The sequence below is a fragment of the Gigantopelta aegis genome, chromosome 8, assembly GCF_016097555.1.
Source record: "Gigantopelta aegis isolate Gae_Host chromosome 8, Gae_host_genome, whole genome shotgun sequence".
Lineage (NCBI taxonomy): Eukaryota > Metazoa > Mollusca > Gastropoda > Neomphalida > Peltospiridae > Gigantopelta > Gigantopelta aegis.
Window position 1 is genome coordinate 55,287,917 of NC_054706.1, and position 16,617 is coordinate 55,304,533.

Genomic DNA, 16,617 nt, shown 5'->3' on the forward strand with positions numbered 1-16,617 from the left:
AATATTTCACCCTTAAGCGTTTGCAGTGAAAATGGCGAACACGTGCTGTCACCATCGTGAAGTTCGTAAAACACCCGGACGCTCACGAATCGGCTCGAGCGAGGCTCCGACCTTCTCGAACTGGTCCGAGAGTTTCCTGTTGTCGTAGGTTGATACGTCAAGGCAGCCAGGGGCAAAATGTGCGAGTGCGAGGGCGAATATTTTTACATGCTCATAATATTTATACCACTAGAGTTTCGAGCATGTCCGTCCCGGGGCCTGTCTCTGGATAGCCAGGAGCTTGTCTTGGGACAGAAAAAAATTAAGCGGACAATTTTGAAATTTACATCCAAAAATTAAATAGTGGGCCTTTAAAATTTTGATGCGCATCTCTAATTAATAAAGAAAATTCTACTCATTAAATTTGGTCGCTAGATTAGATCGGGTGGTCAAAACGAAATTAGATAAGATCGGTGGCCTGACTCGGGGTGGAGGAGGGGGGGGGGGGGAGTAGAGATGAAAATGGGCATAATTTTTAAAATAGCAATTAGTAAAAAAGTTAATACAATTTAAAAAAAAAAAAAAAAGTTACAAGCCAAAATTAAAAAGAATTGACTGCTCGGTCGAATATTTATATAATTTGGAGCATTTTAGAAGGACAGTCCAAAAATAAATAAGAGAAAGAAGAGAGGATCGGACTATTTAATAATATTAAAGAAAAAAGAAGTAATTTCGACAAAATTTGGACAAAATGTGAAAAAGCCAGCCTTACGATTTTAAGAAGAAAGACAAAAGAAGTTTTATTTAAAGTTTACGATTTTACGACTTCTAATCAATATAATATCTTTCAACACAATCGGGGGCGGGATGTAGCCCAGTAGTAAAACGCTCGCTCGATCCCCGTCGGTGGGCCCATTGGGCTATTTCTCGTTCCAGCCTGTGCACCACGACTAGTATATCAAAGGCCGTGGTATGTGACCACACAGGTATTGAGAGAGAAAACCTGCTGTCGACACTTCATGGGCTTCACTATTCGATTAGCAGCAAGGGGTCTTTTATATGCACCATCCCACAGAGAGGGTAGTACGACCCAAACAGTGCACCACGACTGGTATATCAAAGGCCATGGTATGTTCTATCCTGTCTGTGGAAAAGTGCATAGAAAAGATCCCTTGCTGCTAATGGAAAAAAAATATGTAGCGGGTTTTCTTCGAAGAGTAGAGTAAAAAACTTACCAAATGTTTGATATCCCATAAATAATGATGAATAAATCAATGTCCTATTGAGGTGTCGTTAAACAAAACAAACTTAACTTTTATCAAATTATCAATACATTTAATTAATCACCCTGCAAGTAGACACCATTTGTCACTGGCATGTATACGAAACTTCGACGCCATATAACCGTAAGTAAAATGTGTTGAGTGCGTCGTTAAATAAAACATTTTCTTCTCAGTATACGAAACAGTAAGGCTTAAAGAAAATAAATTACATTATTAAAAATCTATAAAAATACGCGACAAAAGGGGCACCAAATGATGTCGGATTAAATTAATCCCGTTTACCGATTTGATGGCATTGACTTTTAAATGACATGTCGCAAAAATAATCCTTCGTTAAGTTTCTTTATAATTCTCGACTCAACCTTTGTATTACAAGAGTTTTCTCGGTTTATATCGAATCACAATCTTAAGTTAATCGGTGAAGATAAAGCTAATATTAATTATATGGGTTTTCTGACCTCAACTTGAAATAAATTGTATGCTAGCTGATCTGTGTATAAAACTTGAAGTACTTAAAGTATCAATTCGATGTTCTTAATATTGCATTATGTGGTTTAGACGTAGTGCATTGGTGTGTGTGTGTGTGTGTGTGGGTGTGGGTGTGTGTGTATTGATGTGTGTATGCGTGTGTGTATTGATGTGTGTGTACGTGTGTGTGTGTTACAGTAGTGTAGTGAATTGAAGTTTAGTGTCGTGTAGTGTTGGTTATTGTAGTATAATGGTTTACTGCAGTATGGTGTACTGCAGTGCAATATAGTGTTCTATAGTATAGTGTGGTGTAGTCAAGTTCGGCGTGGTGTAGTGCAGTGCAGTGTAGTATAATGCAGTTTAGTGTAGTGTAATTTGGTGTAGTGTAGTGTGTTGTGGTATGGTGTGGTGTGTTATGGTGTGATATGGCGTGATGTGGTGTGGTGTGATATGGTGTTGTGTGTTGTGGCGTGATGTGGTGTGGTGTGTTGTGGCGTGATGTGGCGTGGTGTAGTGTGGTGTGGTGCGGTGAGGTGCGGTGCGGTGCGGTGCTGTGCGGTGCGGTGCGGTGCGGTGCAGGTGCGGGTGCGGTGCGGGTGCAGTGCGGGTGCAGTGCGGTGTTTGTCAGCTGATGAAATTGTTGTTATATGTTTATCATCATCATCATATAATCAATATAATTTACTGGTCTCACGACGGAATATTGAACCTTTGCTTGCAACGAGCGCTGTAAGATGACAGATGTATAATATGGCATTACGACAAAATAACTTAACAACAAGAAAAGAAACACGCCTTTTGATTAGCAGCAAATGGCCTTTTATATGCACTTTTTCAAAACAATTGAACCATACATCGGGTAACGGATAGAAACACTATTTATTATTTATACAAAGTTTATCTACTTCCCGGGCTATAACCATTTAAAGTAGCTATTTTATTCATCACTGTATGACAATATATATTTATAATGTATTTACTTAATGTCATTTTGTATGCTCCAGGGCCAGTTGGCCTAATGCAATAAAGAATATACATATATATATATCTAAATTATGTTATAAATGTTTTACTTACGACACCGTGGTCTACAGCACAAGCGAAGAAACCTGTCACACCAAGTGTGTTACTCCTTTTCAGTTAACAAGCAAATGACATTTTATATAGATAGATATAGCATCCCACGATCAGGAATACACCTACACCAAAAAAATGTAACGATTCTCTGACCAGAATACATTTTTTTTAATTTACAAAAACACCTTGGGCTACGAATAATTTACCGGAATAGAGAAAACCCAGAAATGTCGGAGAACCTAGAACAACCAATTTCGCAAAACTAATTGTTCGCGGATCAGGGCGGTCAATTTTTTTTATTCTTCTTAATTCACAATCCCCGGGGCCCGAACCAGTTGGCGGGTGACCTGAATACCGGTTATCTAGGAGGTGAAGTCACAAGTATATCTTGATTGCGAAGTATTCCCCGAGCTGTGTGGATAATTCTCGTGTAATTAGACACTCCGTGGATGGCATGTCGTCAGACCACTGGCACCTCCGTGGATTTACTTCATTTAATTATAGCCGCAGTGTGTTCTGGAACTCGAAACCACTCAGTTATATTTCGGGATTTTTATTTATTTATTATTATTAAATATATATATGTATGTACATAATCTTAAAGACCCCCAGTTTTTAAACACTACTGAGTATTTTTCACTATTAAAGCTGTTTTTGGAAACTGAAATCAATTCTTAGATTTCTGTTTGTTTAGATTATTCATTTCCGTACATCCGAAGTGTTTCTGGTCGTACTTGTGTTTCTATACCACAAAATGCTTCTTGTTTTTCTTCTTTTTTTTTTTAAATCGCACGTAAATCTGAGAAGTAACGGTTATGAAGACAAGCTCCAGTCTAGTTTAAGACTATTTCCTTGTTTCAACGACTAGACTCTTGTTTCACTCTATTGTAACACTAACTAAATGTGATTTACTAATTCACTCATCAACCAGTCGTCGGGTGCATGTCCAGAAAAGCGTACTTAAAAGTTAATTGGATATACGCACGAGAAATAACCAACATCATACACAAACTGTTAAGAAAACAAGTCTACCAATGGAACAAAACATATAGTAAACTAAAATAAGTTACTCTGGTGCCAAAAGTAAACACCCCACATAACTAAATGTGCTTGAGTCGTAGGATGGAACCACCTCAGTTAAACCAATTCTCCTGTTAGTTTTTTCACCATCCCATCTAGTAGCCCATGACTAGCATTTAGAAGACCGTGGTATGTGATATCTGTCTGTGGGGAAAATGCATATAACAGATCCCTTGCTGTTAACTGAAAACAAATGCAGCGGGTTTCCCCTAAGAACACGAGTCAAGCCTTTACAATTATTTGACATCCAAAAACCGTTGATTACGTAATAAATCAATGAGCTCTAGTGGTGTCGTTAAACAAAACAAACACACGTTTTAAGATAGATATGCGGTGGTCCTTACAATTTTGGCGCCAAAACCCGTTGACCGGTTCTCATTAAACTGGATTTGTTTTTCACCAATTGATCACACTTGACATCGAATTCCTGACCCACTCCAAGAACGGCGATGCGCCTCTGTCGACCAAACACCTAATTCAGCAACGGAAAAACTCATTTGCATCCTGGGTTCTTTAAATTGGTAACCGCTCAACTGACAACAAACCAGCCTGGGATGCTATTCAATTAATTTACGAACTCCCAAAGATTAGAAATTTGATAATTTGTCCGATTTGTCAATAACATTATAAAGCAAGTGTTAAATTCAATGAAGTATTAATTTTAGATTATTTAGAGAAAAACTGTTGAAAATTAGTTTTCTCTAACGACACTAATACAGCACATTGATTCATTAATCATCTGCTATTGGAAAGAAAGAAAAAAAGAAAGAAATTTTTATTTAACGACGCACTCAACACATTTTATTTACGGTTATATGGCGTCAGACATATGGTTAAGGACCATACAGATTTTGAGAGGATACCCGCTGTCGCCATTACATGGGCTACTCTTTCCGATTAGCAGCAAGGGATCTTTTATTTGCGCTTCCCACAGGCAGGATAGCACAAACCATGGCCTTTGTTGAACCAGTTATGGATCACTGGTCGATGCAAGTGGTTTACACCTACCCATTGAGCCTTGCGGAGCACTCACTCAAGGTTTGGAGTCGGTATCTGGATTAAAAATCCCATGCCTCGACTGGGATCCGAACCCAGTACCTACCCGCCTGTAGACCGATGGCTAACCACTACGCCACCGAGGCCGGTTCATCTGCTATTGGATGACAAACATTTGATAATTCTGATTTGTAGCCTTTGATGAAACTCACTACATTTTTCCATTAGAAGCACCTGATGCGCGGTCGGTCAGGGATCGATCCCCATCGGTGGGCCCATTGGTCTTTTTCTCGATCATCCGGTGCACCACGACTGGTATATTAGAGGCCGTGGTATGTGCTATCCTGTCTGAGGGATGGTGTATATAAAATATCCCTTGCTACTAATAGAAAAATGTAGCGGGTTTCCTCTCTAAGATTATGTCAAAATTACCAAATGTTTGATATCCACTAGCCGATGATTAATAAATCAATGTGCTCTATTGATGTCATTAAGAGCCGGATGTAGCTCAAGCGGTATCGTGTCCGCCTGTGAAGCGGCCGGTCATCGAATCGATCCTTCTCAGTAGAACCATTTGCAGTTTGGGCTATTTTCCGTTCCAACCAGTGGTCCACAACTGGTTCATCAAATGCCGTGGTATGTGCTGTCTTGTCTGTGGGAAAGTGCATATAAAAGACCCCTTGCTGCTTATCGGAAAGAGAAGCCTGTGTGGCGGCAGCGGGTTTCCTCTAAAGAAATATGTCAGAATGACCATATGTTTGACGTCCAATAGCCGATGATAAGATAAAAATCAATGTGCTCTAGAGGCGTCGTTAAATAAAACAAACTTTACCTTTTTTTGATGTCATTAAACAAAACAAACTTTTACTAGTACCAGAAGGAAAGTAACAGCAGGAACGTTTACGCCGTGTATCGTGACGTCAAGTGTAATTGGAATGGAATGGAAACTCGTTTAACGTGCCCATATCCACAAAGGTTCAGGCACGCCTACCACAGATCCGGCCTCTGACTTCGCCAGTGGATGGTTCCGTGGCAGGAAGGGAAGTGTAATTATCAATTACTGACCACCATTGGGGACAATATCAGATTTTATGGACCGAAGAAATTGATACTGACCGAGGCCAATTGTTTTATTACGTAATAAATCCATAAACTTGGACATTACTGCTTTATTTATCAGAATCGAAATACGCTAATTCTTATAATGCGTTCTAACTGATTACGTCATGTAATCCTATGACGTCGTATGACAAGCAGAGGAATGCGGAAATAAACAGTTGAAACATTACCAAGACAAAAATTAAATTCGAGACACTATGACCAGCAAGCGTTTTGTCACAATTTTGTGGTTGTTTACATTAGAATTAGCAGTTGACGTTGCATTACGTTACCTAGTAATTAATTGGATATAATTTTGTCTCATCTTTATTTTAATTGGTTAAATCTCCCAGGGCAATAATCACTTTTAATCGGACCGGTGGGACCGTCTCAGGGCAGTATCATTATTTACGGAAGGTCATGTGGCTGGGGTTTTCTTTACCAATAAGAATACAGATAAATTTTCATTATATAATAATTATTCATATGGAACGCTTACTTGAAATCTGTACTATAATCTAGCGGGTCATTTGTTGTATTGCGGCAAAATATTCATAAAATATTTACTGATCCGCCTTTTACGAATCCCCACGCGATATCCATTAGGAACGCGGTTAGTATATCCGACAATGCTCCGGAGAAAATGTATATGATAGTGTGCCATATTTTCACATGACTCTTTATTTGTTTTTATTTCTACTAGAATTATATCAAATGCTATCAAGCATAATATCATTAATTCTTTTTTATTTTACTTTCCGATTATAAGTCAATACATTTATAGCGATATTTAATAAATTACACAAATGTTTAATATTGTATTTAGCTATTGGTGTATGTATACGTATACATTTATGAAATAGGTTTATATATACTGACACACAATGAAAATGCAAAACTGATATTTTTCAATATTTTGTTGTGATTAATGAAAAATATATTTATTAGGACTTAAAATAACAATTTATGAGAGGAAGCCATTGATTGGTACTTTTGTCTGGGTTTTAATCCTGGTTTTGTTCTCGTTACACATACAATAGCAGAAACACACAAAATGGTGTGAAATGCGTTCACTACATGCTCAATCATGCTGCATGCGATGCACGTGGAATGCCAGTATGTGGACACATAAAAGTCACGTAACGGTATCATATTCCTCGTCACATTAAGAATGCCACGACTTAGAGAAGAACAAAGGGAGCGAGCGTTGGGCATGGTTCAAGGGGGGACTTCGTAAAGCCAAGTTGCTAGGACCTTCAGAGTCCATCCATCAACTATTGGACGACTTGTTGAACGTCATCAACAGACCGGGAGTGTCCGTGATCGACCTCGACCTGGTCAACGTCCTGTTACGACCCCACGCCAAGATCGGCAGATTCGACACCACCTCCGTGACCGGTTCAGAACTGCGACGATGACAGCAAGGCATATCCATCCGATGACGGTCATCCGTCGACTCAGAACGGCTGGACTTAGATGCAGACGCCCGTACAACGGTAACATCATGACACCGCGACATCGTGCTGCGAGACTACAGTTTGCTCTCCAGAATGGTAATCATCCACCAGCCTTTTACCGGAGCATTCTTTTCTCAGATGAGTCCCATTTCTCTGTCTGCTTTGCCGATGGAAGAGCACGTGTGTACAGGAGACTCCATGAACGGTACGCTGACGGATGTGTGAGGGAACGTGATCGGTTTGCCGGCGGTTGTCTGATGGTATGGGGGGCAATCAACTGTGATTTCAGGAGTGATCTCATCATTGTCCACGATGCCTTTACCGCCCAGCATTATGCTGATGTTATTCTAAGACCAGTTCTCCAGCCACTTTTGCGCCGTCACTGAAGACCAGGAGGTCCTCTTCTGTTTCAACAAGACAATGCCCGTCCACATACTGCAATAATTCCCAAGGCATTCCTGCAACAAGCCGGTATCACCGTTATGAACTGGCCCGCCGTTTCACCGGATTTGAACCCAATTGAACACATGTGGGATGAGTTAGGACGTCGTGTACGTCACCGCCAGCCATCACCGCGTAACGTCGCTGAGCTTGCACAGGCGGTGCAGGAGAAGTAGAGGAACATTCCTGTGGCTTATTTGAGATGTTTGTGCCAATCCTATCCCCGTCGTCTTCACGCATGCTCACGGGCCAACGGTGGACACACCAGATACTGACCTTGATATAGGGGAGTTGAACTTTTCGATTACGAATGCAACTTGATTACTGATGATAACTGGCCATGTTTCCATGTGAATGTATCTCATGAATACCAGTTATTAATGTCATATTACATTATCCATCAATTCATTAATAGTTTGTCGTTATTTGCAATGAAAGGTTGTTTTTGCGTTTTCATTGTGTGTCAGTTATATATTGTTTTATTATCCGAGTTAGACAAACTTCACATATTTAAGTGTGATACTACACTGTAAATAGATGTAAATATATGTATATATATAAATGTATATTGGAATAATAATTATTATTGTTTGTTATAATTTCGTTCTAAACATGTGTGACATCATGGAAGTAGGTGAAAAATTGGAACTTTGATGTCTTTGTAATCGAAATAGCAGTTTACAGCAACTCGACTCGAAACTGTCTAAGTGTCCAAGTCCTTTTAAGGTTCGGTGATGCCAGATGCTTGCTTGATTCAGGGCAGAAAATACTAAAATATATTTAATATGTAAGTTTAATCGTAGAAATATCGTATTAGTCGGAAACATCTTACAATGCAACAAACTCAGGAATGTCCCTTTAAATATATTTTCTTGTTTAGAATATCAGTGTCTGTATATTCAATGTGTTTCTGGTCGTCTTAATATTTGTAAGAAGCCCAAATTGGACTTTGTCTTCAAATAATTTCGTACATATGAAAATCTAAATTTTAGGAAATAAAATGAAATTTAACCTAGTACAAATATTAGAACGATCAGAAACACGTTTAATATACAGCCACTAATATTTTATGCAGACAACTATATTTGATATGTAATTACAATCGTTAAAAAGTCTCTTTTAGTCGATAACATCTTAAAAATTGCAACAAACTCAGGAATGTCCCTTTAAATATATATTTTCATCTATCTCTGTCTCACTCTTTCCCCCCTTTCTGTCGATATATCCATCCCCGTCATTCTCTCTCTCTCTCTCTCTCTCTCTCTCTCTCTCTCTCTCTATGTGTGTGTGTGTATGTGTCTCTCTCTCTTTCTAAGTTTCTCTCTTTCTAAGTATCTCTCTCTCTCTCTCTCTCTCTCTCTCTCTCTCTCTCTCTCTCTCTCTCTCTCTCTCTCTCTCTCTCTCTCTCTCTCTCTCTGTGTGTGTGCGTGTGTGCGTGCGTGTACATATGTGTGTCTGTCTCCCCCACATCCGGATCAGAACAATCATCAATTATGCATAAACTATTCGGTCATGAAACAAGTACAACACACTTTCACTGGAGTTTTTTCTGATCACAAATTCATTCTTCTTCTGTTATTCCCCCCACGGAACAGGTGGACTCATTCGGTTCCAATGATATTACAGTTAATTAATGAACATTAGCTTTTAAACTAAGAATAATAGTCTGGCCGTACATATTATCGTTAACCATATCGCTTCACGCGTTTCTTCCACCTGGTGATTAACCGAAGAGCCATGCTCATTCATCGATATCCAGGCTTTGATCCATTCCATATGCTCTGCCACGCATATGATCCACCAATAAGCCAGAATTCCCAACTGACTTTGTAAAATTACTTTGCATGTAGTTTTCTCGGCGCCATTAGCCACGAGATGGTTTTGACATAATGCGTAATAGCACATTACCGATGTTAAAGTTACATATGCAATATTTATAACTGTTTTGAAATGCAAAAGTTGAATGTTGAATATATTATATAAAAGTTAAATCTAATTATGTCATATTTAGATTTAAAAAAGGAAATGCTTATCGAGTAGACAATAGACAGACCGACAGACTGATTGACAAAAATTATATTATCATCTTGTTTAAAACCAAAAAGGAACCAAAGACCTATATAATAGTCTAACAAAGTATTACCACAACAAAAACAATTTGATTTGTCCCTAAATGTACTTTATTCAACCATCTTCATAACCACCATACTCCATTTATTAATGATATTTTGTAAAAATAATTAAATTATGGCAATGGTCTATAATTCAAAAACTAAAATTGTCGAGAGGGTTGACATGGATTTCACTCCATCATGGTTCAGTTACGGTAATGCGATAGCTAGATTTGGTTTCCAACAATTATTGTATTTTTTAATTTATTATCCATTTTTAGAGAAATAAGGACATTAAATTTTAGGAAATAAAATGAAATTTAACCTAGTACAAATATTAGAACGATCAGAAACACGTTTAATATACAGCCACTAATATTTTATGTAGACAAATATATTTGATATGTAATTACAATCGTTAAAAAGTCTCTTTTAGTCGATAACACCTTAAACATTGCAACAAACTCAGGAATGTCCTTTTAACGCAATTAAAATATTGAACATTACCATTGTGTTTGTGTCTATTTCAGACTGGACACGAGAAAGAACATTTTGTTACAGTCATGTAAGAAAAAAGGACCAAGGGGTTGATGCTTAATTAGGTTATCTGTCTATACATTTATTTTAACTATATGGATTATAGTCATTAAAAAACAATTGACTTGTAATTAAATATAAAATGCAAAGATACATGTTTTGGGGTTCGATTTTTGGTTTTCAGTCATATTAAAATACTGTTCCCCCCTCCCCTCTCACTCACTCCCCATCTATCTCTGTCTCACTCTTTCCCTCCTTTCTGTCGATCTATCCATCCCTGTCATTCTCTCTCTCTCTCTCTCTCTCTCTCTCTCTCTCTCTCTCTCTCTCTCTCTCTCTCTCTCTCTATCTCTGTGTGTGTGTGTGTGTGTGTGCGTACGTGCGTGCGTGCGTGCGTGCGTGTACGTATGTGTGTCTGTCTCCCCCACATCCGGATCAGAACAATCATCATTCATGCATAAACAATTCGGTCATAACACAAGTACAACAAACTTTCACTTGTTCTTTTTTCTTATCACAAATGGATTCTTCTTCTGTTATTTCCCCCACGGAACAGGTGGACTCATTCGTTTCCAATGATATTACAGTTAATTATTGAACATTAGCTTTTAAACTAAGAATAATAGTCTGGCCGTACATATTATCGTTAACCATATCGCTTCGCGCGTTTCTTCCACCTGGTGATTAACCGAAGAGCCATGCTCATTCATCGATATCCAGGCTTTGATCCATTCCATATGCTCTGCCACGCATTTGATCCACCAATAAGCCAGAATTCCCAACTGACTTTGTAAAATTACTTTGCATGTAGTTTTCTCGGCGCCATTAGCCACGAGATGGTTTTGACATAATTCGTAATAGCACATTACCGATGTTAAAGTTACATATGCAATATTTATAATTGTTTTGAAATGCAAAGGTTGAATGTTGAATATATCATATAAAAGTTAAATCTAATTATGTCATATTTAGATTTAAAAAAAGGAAATGCTTATCGAGTAGACAATAGACAGAAAGACAAACAGACCGACAGACTGATTGACAAAAATTATATTATCATCTTGTTTAAAACCAAAAAGGAACCAAAGGTGTTATGAGAGTATGTATATTTAGTGAACTAAATGAGTATATGACACAAACAAGAGAAGTATGTATAAAATATTTTTTGTTCACTCGCACTTTTTTCCTTTTAAAGTTAAAATTTGTTTGGTTAACGATATCACTAGAGCACAATGATTAATCTTCGGCTATTGGATGTCAACGTTTTGGTAATTCTGACTGTGTTCAGAGGAAACTCGCTACATTTTCCATCAGCTGCAAGGTATTTTTTATATGCAATTTTCTAGACAGGACAGCACATACCACGGGTTTTTCTAATACCAATCGCGCGGTATAGGTTTGGACAGGGAACAAAAACAATGGGTCAGCCGAGGAGACTCGATCCTACAACCCAAGCAGCTCAGTGCTCTACCGACTGAGCTAAAACCGGCAGCTCATTTCAAAAGAGACATAATATTATTAAGTTTTTAACATTATATTTTTAGGCACGGCTATTAAAGGTATATTGTCACAGACCACTAACCTATTTAATGGTCTAACAATGTATTACCACAACAAAAATAATTTGATTTGTCCCTAAATGTACTATATTCAACCATCTTCATAACCACCATACTCCATTTCTTAATGATATTTTGTAAAAATAATTAAATTATGGCAATGGTCTATAATTCAAAAACTAAAATTGTCGAGAGGGTTGACATGGATTTCACTCCATCATGGTTCAGTTACGGTGATGCGATAGCTAGATTTGGTTTCCAACAATTATTGTATTTTTTAATTTATTATCCATTTTTCCAGAAATAAGGTCATTAAATTCGTGACAGTATGCCTTTAAGGTCGACGGCAGGTCATTGTGACACCGTTGTTTTGGTTTCGTACACAATACATAATAAGATATCTGACTGTAATTTCACTTCAAATCCATTTCGTACATGACATAATTTTTTTAATTCAGGAGCTATTTTTTTCAGATGCATCTGTAATCACAGCTTAATGAAAACCTTCCAGTGTTTTGATGACAGACGTGTCATGGATGCGTTCATTATCATTGTAGGAATGTGCAAAGTGATGTACTCAGAAATTACGTATTTGAGATCGCGTTTGATTTAAGCGAATGCACAAAGTATTGGAACAAGATGAAGGAAATGTTTTATTTAACGACGCACTTAACACATTTTATTTACGGTTATATGGCGTCCGACATATTGTTAAGTACCACACAAATATTGAGGGAGGAAACCCGCTGTCGCCACTTCACGGGCTTCTCTTTTCGATTAGCAGCAAGGGATTTTTTATATGCACCATCCCACAGACAGGATAGTACATATCACGGCCTTTGTTACACCAGTTGTGGAGCACTGGCAGGAACGAGAAATAGCCCAATGGGCCCACCGACGAAGATTGATCCTAGACCGACCGCGCATCAAGCGAATGTTTTACCACTGGGCTACGTCCCGCTCCCAGGAGCAACAGAGTCGGGTCTACATTAAATACTCAAAATAGTATTAAATAAGATATGTGAAGGGGCGATTATGATATGCATTTATTTATGTTTATCCCTATAAAAATAATTGTCAGTTCCAAACTGACATGCCGGCCGTATACTTTTAGTTTTCACAAACGTTTAGAAAATAGTAAGTTAAAAAAATTTAAAAGACTAAAGTAAAAAAAAATCAAATCTATAATTCGTCAAAAGTGTAATATCAGAACTTGACAATCAGATATACTACACGGTGTTTTTTTGCACACCAAACCGACAGAGATGGATGAATATTTGGCGCACCTAAGCCAATAGGTTTGCCCCCACCCCCTCCTTCCCAGCCCCCACATACACTGCACATTTTAATGTATTACAGTAGTCCTCCTCAGATAAGATCCCGTTGAATAAAGATTTTTCCCTCTATAAAGGTATTTTGTTGTGGTGTTAGAATACATTTGACATGTAAATGAAAGAAATGTTTTATTTAACGTCGCACTCAACACATTTTATTTACGGTTATATGGCGTCAGACATATGGTTAAGGACCACACAGAGTTTGAGAGGAAACCCGCTGTCGGCACTACATGGGCTACTCTTTCCGATTAGCAGCAAGGGATCTTTTATTTGCGCTTCCCACAGGCAGTATAGCACAAACCATGGCCTTTGTTGAACCAGTTATGGATCACTGGTCGGTGCAAGTGGTTTACACCTACCCACTGAGCCTTGCGGAGCACTCACTCAGGGTTTGGAGTCGGTATCTGGATTAAAAATCCCATGCCTCGACTGGGATTCGAACCCAGTACCTACCAGCCTGTAGACCGATGGCCTAACCACGACGCCACCGAGGCCGGTTAAACGTGTAAATGAACCCCTCAAAAATACAGGCGCGATGCAGGAATTTTAGCAGTGGGGGTTTCGACTGTGGCTAGCGAAGTTTATAGGGAGGTTGGGTAATGCTCACACGGAGAAAATATGTTGGGGGTGTTCATCACCGACTCCGTCTCCTCCCCTGCACATGCGCCTGTAATAACTTCCCGTGGGATAAAAAAAAAAAGAAGAAGTAAAGTTTTGTTCTGTTTTAATGCCACGACTTGAGCTCATTGATTTATTAATCATCGGCTATTGGATGTCAAACATTTGGTAATTCTGACACATAGTTTTAGAGAGGAAACCCGATAAATTTTTACATTAGTAGCAAGGTATCTTTTATATGCACCATCCTACAGACAGGACAGCATATACCACGGCCTTTGATATACCACTCGTGGTGCACTGGCTGGAACAAGAAATAGCTCAATGGATTCACTGACGGGGATCGATCCTAGACCGACCACGCATTAGGCAAGTGCTTTACCACTTGGTTACAACCCGCCCCTCCCGTGAGATAAGACCTTAATATTGTGAAAGAATGGCTGATTGTACCTGACGGTGACTATTTATATTGTAGGAGAACATAATGACTGATTGAAATAAAACATACTGATAGACAAATTAATTATTGTGTTCAGATACAAACAATCAATTTATATCTTGATTTTTAGGGATAAGTAGTTGGGGGGGGGGGGGGCATTGGGAATAAAGAATAGATTATAGAGTGGACAAATTTAGTGTTAGGCGGATGAATATGAGCGGGGGAGGGACAGGTGTCGATGGATCTGGCAAAAAGTGTGGAGGAGGGGGCAGACGAATTTCTTTTTCTTTTTTTTTTCTTTTTCTTTTTTTAAATTTTGCTGCCCCTATAAGTTGGCGCTCTAGACCTATGCACTAATGCGGCTTTGCAAACTGATAGTGCCATTAAATGTGCTGTCGTTGACCTTTAAATGGTTTAGATAATGAGAGAAGAAAACCGCTGGTCCAACTAATCATTTCGCTACAACTTCTGTATTTCACAACTAAAAACAGTCTGCTTTTGCACCGTTGAATAATTTATTACCGCAAAACGAGGTGTTTACTGCCGACTTCACTTTGAGTGTTATGTGCATGTGTTACGAGACTTGATAATGGTGGGTTTAGCAGACAACACACGTAACACAGTCGTTAGGAGAAATTATTTAAATCGACGTGGGTGTGGGTCTACAAACGTCATACTATTGTTATATTTTTTTTAAAGTAGATTGGTAACAACTACTGCCAATGTAATGTAATGCAATGCTATTAAAGTATCTAACTCACGCGCTCAGAAAATTAAACTGATGTTGGTTAAAAGACATCTCAGCACATTTTCAAACTTCGATTACTTGGTATACACCGAATGCTGCTGAAAACGCACCAGTCAGTTAAAGTTTGTTTTGTTTAACGACACCACTAGAGCACATCGATTAATTAATCATTGGCTATTGGATGTCAAACATTTGGTAATTCTGACTCGTAGTCATCAGAGGAAACTCGCTACATTATTTTCTAATGCAGCAAGGGATCTTTTATTATGCACTTTCACCACAGACAGGAAAACACATACTACGGCTTTTGTCCAGTTGTGGTGCACTGGTTGAAACGAGAAAAAAAACAATCAGCGCACCAGTCAGATTTGTAGATATAAAATTAAATATGAAGAAATAATAATATATTAAACTCATTTTGTATAACTGGATTGGAACGGGAAAAAACAATGTGCCTATTAGCGGATCCAGAAGAGTGGGTCATAGGGATCCCTTTCATTCATTGCAACTTATTTCCAATTAAGGTTCAAACACGCTGTCCTGGGCACGCACCGTAACTATTTGGGCTGTCTGTCCAGGACAGTGTGTTGTTAGTTATTACTATTATTATTGCTGGTTAGTGAGAGAGAAGAGGGTGTAGTGGTCTTACACCTACCCACTGAGTCGTTAAAACTCACTCTGGGTGAGAGCCAGTACCGGGCTGCGATCCCAGTACCTACCAGCCTTACGTTCGATGGCTTAACAACGACACAATCGAGGCCGGTATAATGCATTTAACTGATTTCGTATAACTGGATTGGAACGGGGAAAAACAATGGGACTATTAGCGGATCCAGAGCAGGCATCGAAATAAGCATTGTGTCTGGTAACCCATTTACAGGTTACCACAAAACATAATCTGGTAACCTATAGGTTTCCACAACTATATGAAAGTTAGAATTGAATTCCTGTTACTACTACGCGGTCGTTCTGAAATTGTAACGGTGCGCGCGAACATCGATACGAGAAACGAAATCCGGAAGTAAATTTATCTAATGGGCGCTGCTTAAACGCGGATTGCCAAAATTGCTTTACAATTGCACAAGTGCGCACGAACATCGGTGCAATTTTGTACGAGAAAACAAAACGCGGACTTAAATTCATTTCGTGGACGCTGCTTAAACGCGGAGTGACTTGCGCGCGAACATCGATGCAATTCCTGACGAGAAAATGAAACGCAGAAGTCCTGAATGTATTGCCTGGTTTACGTTCGGAAACGAAACTACCATTCGTTGAAAAAAATTTTATCGAGAACGAAACACCGTTCTCGACTTTTCTAACATGTGGTAACCTCCCGGTAACCTGAACGACCGTTCTCGACTTATTTCGATGCCTGCAGAGGGGTGGGTC

General features: G+C 38.8%; 1 protein-coding gene across 5 annotated transcripts in view; it reads right to left on the reverse strand.

The window, feature by feature from the left end:
* LOC121378418 (FMRFamide receptor-like) overlaps positions 1-16,617 on the reverse strand; it is a 170,231-nt gene that overhangs the window by 51,028 nt on the left and 102,586 nt on the right. The gene's annotated exons all lie outside the window — the stretch shown is intronic.